The following is a 7,872-nucleotide window of genomic DNA, read 5'->3' as shown; positions in this document are numbered from 1 at the left end:
GTGAGGGATAACAGGGAGAAGGAGGCAGAGTGAGGGAGATTGAGGGATGGCAGGGAGAGTGAGGGAGAGTGAGGGATGACAGGGAGAGTGAGGGACAGCAGGGAGAGGGAGGGATGGCAGAGAGGGAGGCAGAGTGAGTGACGGCAGGGAGAGGGAGGCAGGGAGAGCTACAGCAGAGTGAGGGACGGCAGGGAGCATGAGGCAGAGTGAGGGAGATTGAAGAACGTCAGGGAGAGTGAGGGAAATTGCGGGACAGTGGGGAGAGTGAGGAAGTGTGAGGGACGGCAGGGAGAGTGAGAGATGGCAGGGAGAGGGAGGCAGAGTAAGGGACAGCAGGGAGAGGGAGGAAGAGTGAGGCACGGCAGGGAGAGGGACGGCAGAGTGAGAGATTGCAGAGAGAGTGAGAGATGACAGGGAGAGGGTGGCAGAATGAGGGATGGCAGAGTGATTGATGTCAGAGAGATTGAGGGATGTCAGGGAGATTGAGCGATGACAGGGATAGGGAGGGATGAGAGGGAGTCAGAGTGAGGGACAGCAGGGAGAGTGAGGGCCAGCGGGGACAGGGAGAGGGAGGGATGGTAGGAAGAGAGACAGGGGGAGGGATGGCAAAGACAGGGGGAGGCACGGCAGGGAGAGTGACAGCAGGGACAGAGAGAGTAATGACAGAGAGTGATGACAGAAACATACAAGTAGGAGGGTAAGATTACCTTAACTTAGGCTGTGATTGGTGGAGGAGAAGACTGCGGTCTGTGAACGATGGTGCAGAGGCTTTTGTCAGCAGTACCAGTGTGGAGGAGGCTGTGGTCATCGGTGGTGTACAGGAGGCCGTGGTCAGCTGAAGCAGCATTGCAGAGGCTGTGATAGGGACAGCAGGGTCAGAGACAGACAGCAGGGACCAAGAGAGAGACAGCAGGGACCGAGAGAGGGACAGCATGGAACGAGAGAGGGACAGCAGGGACAGAGAGAGGGACAGCAGGGACACAGTGACAGGGAGGGCAAGGAGAGGGACAGCAGAGACATAGAGACAGGGATGGCAGGTAGAAGCAGGGACATAGAGTTGGATGAGTGAGGGATGGCATGGAGAGTAAGGGGCAGCAGGGATAGGGAGGCAGAGTGAGGGACAGCAGGGAGCGTGAGGGATGGCAGGGAGAGGGAGGCTGAGTGAGGGACCACAGGGAGCATGAGGGATGGCAGGGAGCATGAGGCAGAGTGAGGGAGATTGAGGGATGGCAGGAAGAGTGAGGGTTGGCAGGGAGAGGGAAGCAGAGTGAGGGACGACAGGGAGAGTGAGGGAGATTGAGGGACATCAGGGAGAGGGAGGCAGAGTGACGGATGGCTGTTAGAGGGATGCAAAGAGAGGGAGGGCAGGGAGAGGGATGGCAGGGAGAGTGAGGGATGGCAGGGAGAAGGAGGCAGAGTGAGGGAGATTGAGGGAAAAGCAGGAGAGTGAGGGAGAGGGATGGACAACAGGGAGAGGGAGGGAGAGGGAGGGATGGCAGAGAGAGGGAGGCAGAGTGAGGGATGGCATGGAGAGGGAGGCAGGGAGAGGGACAGCAGAGTGAGGGATGGCAGAGTGAGGGACAGCAGGGAGAGTGAGGGATGAAAGGGAGCATGAGGCAGAGTGAGGGAGATTGAGGGACGGCAGGGAGAGTGAGGGAGATTGAGGGACAGCAGGGAGAGTGAGGAAGAGTGAGGAATGGCAGGGGGAGTGAGGGACGGCAGGGAGAGGGAGGCAGAGGGAGGGACAGCAGGGAGAGGGAGGCAGAGTGAGGAATGGCAGGGAGAGGGACGGCAGAGTGAGGGACGGCAGGGAGAGTGAGAGATGACAATGGAGAGAGAGGCAGAATGAGTGATGGCAGTGTGAGGCATGGCAGAGTGAGGGATATCAGGGAGAGTGAGGGATGTCAGGGAGAGTGAGGGATGACAAGGAGAGAGAGGGATGAGAGGGAGTCAGAATGAGGGATAGCAGGGAGAGTGAGGGACAGCAGGGACAGGGGTACAGTGAGGGAGACGACAGGGAGAGTGAATGACGGCAGGGAGAGGGAGGGATGGCAGGAAAAGAGACAGGGGAAGGGACAGCAAAGATATGGGGAGGGATGGCAGGGAGAGTGACAGCAGGGACAGAGAGAGTGATAAAAGAGACATACAAGTAGGAGGGTAAGATTACCTTACCTTAGGCTGTGATCGGTGGAGGAGAAGACTGTGGTCGGTGAACGGTTGTGCAGAGGAGGCTTTTGTCAGCGGCAACAGTGTGGAGGAGGCTGTGGTCATCGTGGTGTACAGGAGGCTGTGGTCAGCTGAAGCAGCGTGTTGGGCAGGGGGAGGGAGAGGCAGGGACTGAGAGGTACAGCAGGGACATAGTGACAGGTAGGGCGAGAAGAGTAAAAGCATGGAGAGGGACAATGGGAGAGGGATAGCAGGGCCAGCCCTGCTGTCCCTCTCCCTGTGTCCCTCTCCCTGAGGGACAGCAAGGGCACAGAGAGGGACAGATAGAGGGACAGCAAAGATATATTTACAGGTAGAGGGTTGACAGGGGCAGGGAGAGTGACAACAGGGGTACAGACGGCAGGGAGAGGAATGGGGAGATTGACAGCAGGGTCTTAGGGACAGGGATAGCAGGTTGAGGACCCTCAGGGGCAAGGAGAGTGGCAGCAAGGACACAGGAATGGCAGAGGCACATGGAGAGAGACAACAGGGGTAGGAAGAGAAATGGAAGGGGCAGGGGCAGAGTGACAGCAGGGAAAGAGTGACAGCTGGGCTGGAGAGGGACAGGAAGGGAAGAGAGCTGGGACACCCCACACCACCTTACATGGACACCTGGCGAGGACCTCTGCAGTGGCAGGAGGGCTGGCCTGCCTGTCAGGGATCCAGCTGCGGGCAGAAGGACAGATGACAGCCTGGTCTTCCAACATAGGTGCTCTGCTGGGACCACAGCAGCGGTGGCAGTCACAAAGGAAAGGTGGCCATCCCCAAGAGGGAGCCCGGCAGAGACACATCGGTGGAGCACCCAGCACACATGGACAGCGGGAGCAGAGCTGAATGTAGCCAGTCGGAGACCACAGTGACAGTACAAACGAGAGTGGGAGCGGCAGCACAAATGGGAAGGGGAGCGGCAACACAGACAAGAGGGGGAGCGGGAGCATGAACGGGATGGGGAGTGGGAGCACAGATGGGATGGAGTCCAGTGGTGGAAATGCCTAGAGGGCAGGGAATCCTGCTGCACAGGGCTGCTTCTTAAGGCTGCACATTGTAAAAAAAAAAATCTGTATTAGTGGACGAAAAGTGCATACCGGCCCACTTCGACCACGGTATATATATATATATATATATATATATATATATATATATATATATATATATATATATAGGGTCAATGAATCAGGCGGCACTCACGGATTTGCAAAACGTGAACAAACTTATTTATTCATCCAACATGTTTCGGGCACTCGGCCCGTCCTCAGGGATAAACAACAGTGACTTTACAACACACTTATATTCTGTAACAAGTGAAAAACTCCCTCCCCCTGATCAATCAGCGCCGCCCCTCTTACCTGTGTTCACCAGATTGTGTCCCTGCTTCCGCTCACCTCCAGCATATGTCTACCTGTATTCTGCCATTGAGGAGGCTGTACTTCCGTGCAGCACTTCCTCTGATGTCATCAGGCTTCATCCATGCTGTGGTTCAGCTGGATAGCCAAGCCTCTCTCTGGATTCCACAGGGAGGTCAGTTGCTAGGTGACCATACAAACATTAGAAACGTGATCTACAAGAGAATTAATTCATGTGATGAATACAAATACATTAAAAACGTGCAATAAGAGGCTGTATAACAACCATTTAAGAGGCAATATAATGCCAGTGCTAGGTGTAAAACAAAATAAATGTAATACATAAAAAATGCATACATTAAAATACATAAAATAATGAATAGACAATAGACAATTTTTAAAAATCTGCAGAGGGATGCTGCATCTATTGGGTTCCATGTGACTAAACAATTTTTTATTTATGTTTTTATTTTATTTTGTTTTATGTTGTTATTAATCCAAAAGATTATCACTATGGTAGCCTGATACAGCATTGTATATCTTACTTATAGATGTGTGCATCCACTGATGGTAGGCTGTAAATTTGAGCAATATATTTTTAAAAAAATTATTATCATATTAGATACTGATTTATCATGGATATATCCTAGATTAAAGAACTTGTTACCCTACAGGACATAAAATGCCTATAGGAAATGGTACAATCCATGTTGCTCGTTCAGCCCCTTGGGTGCGAGAGTCTCGAGCTGGTGTATCCACCTCGCCTCCGCCTGCAGGAGCTGTTTCTTTCTATTGCCACCTCTTGCTGGGACAGGTATGTGGTCTATAATTTTAGATCTTATACTGGACAAGTTGTGCTTTCTTTCTGCACAATGTCGTGCCACTGGTTGTTCGCTCTGGCCGGAGGTTAATGCTTGCCTTATGGCAAGGCGGTGGTTCGCCATCCTTTCTTTAAATTGACACTCTGTCTTGCCCACGTAGTAAAGTCCACATGGACAAGACAGAATGTACACAACATACCGGCTGGAACAAGTGACAGAGTGCTGGATTTTAAATTTTCTACCTGTGTGTGGGTGACTCACCGTATCTCCTGTAATCATGGAGCTACAGGTCGTGCACCCCACACATTTGTGGGGTGCACGACCTGTAGCTCCATGATTACAGGAGATACGGTGAGTCACCCACACACAGGTAGAAAATTTAAAATCCAGCACTCTGTCACTTGTTCCAGCCGGTATGTTGTGTACATTCTGTCTTGTCCATGTGGACTTTACTACGTGGGCAAGACAGAGTGTCAATTTAAAGAAAGGATGGCGAACCACCGCCTTGCCATAAGGCAAGCATTAACCTCCGGCCAGAGCGAACAACCAGTGGCACGACATTGTGCAGAAAGAAAGCACAACTTGTCCAGTATAAGATCTAAAATTATAGACCACATACCTGTCCCAGCAAGAGGTGGCAATAGAAAGAAACAGCTCCTGCAGGCGGAGGCGAGGTGGATACACCAGCTCGACACTCTCGCACCCAAGGGGCTGAACGAGCAACATGGATTGTACCATTTCCTATAGGCATTTTATGTCCTGTAGGGTAACAAGTTCTTTAATCTAGGACATATCCATGATAAATCAGTATCTAATATGATAATAATTTTTTTAAAAATATATTGCTCAAATTTACAGCCTACCATCAGTGGATGCACACATCTATAAGTAAGATATACAATGCTGTATCAGGCTACCATAGTGATAATCTTTTGGATTAATAACAACATAAAACAAAATAAAATAAAAACATAAATAAAAAATTGTTTAGTCACATGGAACCCAATAGATGCAGCATCCCTCTGCAGATTTTTAAAAATTGTCTATTGTCTATTCATTATTTTATGTATTTTAATGTATGCATTTTTTATGTATTACATTTATTTTGTTTTACACCTAGCACTGGCATTATATTGCCTCTTAAATGGTTGTTATACAGCCTCTTATTGCACGTTTTTAATGTATTTGTATTCATCACATGAATTAATTCTCTTGTAGATCACGTTTCTAATGTTTGTATGGTCACCTAGCAACTGACCTCCCTGTGGAATCCAGAGAGAGGCTTGGCTATCCAGCTGAACCACAGCATGGATGAAGCCTGATGACATCAGAGGAAGTGCTGCACGGAAGTACAGCCTCCTCAATGGCAGAATACAGGTAGACACATGCTGGAGGTGAGCGGAAGCAGGGACACAATCTGGTGAACACAGGTAAGAGGGGCGGCGCTGATTGATCAGGGGGAGGGAGTTTTTCACTTGTTACAGAATATAAGTGTGTTGTAAAGTCACTGTTGTTTATCCCTGAGGACGGGCCGAGTGCCCGAAACATGTTGGATGAATAAATAAGTTTGTTCACGTTTTGCAAATCCGTGAGTGCCGCCTGATTCATTGACCCTATACAAGGACCAGCCAGTCCATGCTGGAAGGCACCGGGTCAGTATCGACTGCATCATCCACCTGGGAGTGCCGGCTTACGCAGCATATATATATATATATATATATATATAGTAGTAGAAGATTTGTTCGGCACTCCGGACAAATTCCGTGAGTGCCGCCTTATTTCTGGGAGCCCCACCACAAGCCCCTGGTTCTCTACTATATATATATATATATATCTCCAAAAACCAGTTTATCCTTTAAGCGCTGATGTCTGCAGGAGAATGTCCAGGATATATATAAAATCAGGCCGTGCTGCACTCCTATTAGGGCCCTTCCAACTCAGCCCAATCTGTAAAATGCATAGAAAGAAAAACGGAGGCACACCATAGTGTAGTATTTAAAGTTTAAAAGTAGAAACTTTACTGAAGCGATTAAAAACTCACACAAGTACAGGTGTTATAGGATATATAACACATAAGCGCATATTACAGGTATATCACCGCAAGACAGCTCTCAAACAATTTTGCGCTGCACTCTCAGCCTGGATCCCGGACCAGCCGCGTCACTGCGTTGCCGCGTCACGACCTTGTGTGAGTTTTTAATCGCTTCAGTAAAGTTTCTACTTTTAAACTTTAAATACTACACTATGGTGTGCCTCCTTTTTTCTTTCTATATATATATATATATATATATATATATATATATATATATATATATATATATATATATATATATATATAGAGAGAGAGAGAGAGAGAGAGAGAGAGAGAGAGATGTGCGCTCTATTCACCAATTAATCATCATTCATTGGTACATAAAATGTATATTTATTCAGACTTTTCTTTACAGTATAAATGAAATAATTTTTCAATAAAAACAATGACAGCAATGTGGATTCCAGATTCAGATAAGATGTTTTTCAAATGAATGACAGGAAGAAGATCCGACTTCAACACAAAATAGACTTCTTTAACAAACGAAACCCTACGCGTTTCGTCCCTTAGGACTTCATCAGGGGCAAAAATGAAGATCTGAATGTGAATCAAGTCTGGGCAGTGCCAAACATAAGAGATTCTTCCAACATTAAGAGCTGGGTATAGATGCTGTGTGGATAAGATAACTGACCACGTCAGTTCAGATAAAACCTCTGTCCTGCAGAGGTATAGGACTTTGAAAAAAAGGTCCAATTTCAGCCAATATGTAGCTTGAAGTGAAGCTGCTTAACCACAGAGGTCCACGTTAGTGGTTAACAAAAAAGCATTTTCAGCCGATATGTAGCTTGAAATATAACTGCTCAACCACAGAGGTCCACGTTAGTGGTTAACAAATACAGTAGATGAGTGATATCCAACTCCTATAGAGGAATGGAAGAGGCGGCACTCAAATGGGATTTTTCAAAAGTGTATTGTGGCAAAAGAAAGGACCAACGTTTCGGGGTCTTAATCACCCCTTTGTCAAGGTGCAAGTGGAAATCCACTTGCACCTTGACAAAGGGGTGATTAAGACCCCGAAACGTTGGTCCTTTCTTTTGCCACAATACACTTTTGAAAAATCCCATTTGAGTGCCGCCTCTTCCACCATTCCTCTACGTACCTGTCCTGGAAGGCATCGGGGTATTCGGACCCAGCTGCGGGAGTGCCAGGCCTTCTCCATTATCTATATATATATATATATATATATATATATATATATATATATATATATATATATATATATATATATATATATATATATATAGACAAGAAATGCTCGGCACTCCACTTGAAATTATGCAACTTGTGTGGTGCTCTTTTTCCCATGCAGGGATATGTAGAGAAGCAATTGTAGATACAGGCACCCGCAACATGCAACAGAATACAGCTTGAAATAATGGGACACACACGGGTATGCTTAGCCAACGTTTCG

The sequence above is a fragment of the Crinia signifera genome, chromosome 2, assembly GCF_055691185.1.
Source record: "Crinia signifera chromosome 2, ASM5569118v1, whole genome shotgun sequence".
In the NCBI taxonomy this organism is placed as follows: Eukaryota; Metazoa; Chordata; class Amphibia; order Anura; family Myobatrachidae; genus Crinia; species Crinia signifera.
The sequence above is the reverse complement of the archived record's forward strand: the minus strand, read 5'-3'. Positions refer to the sequence as shown.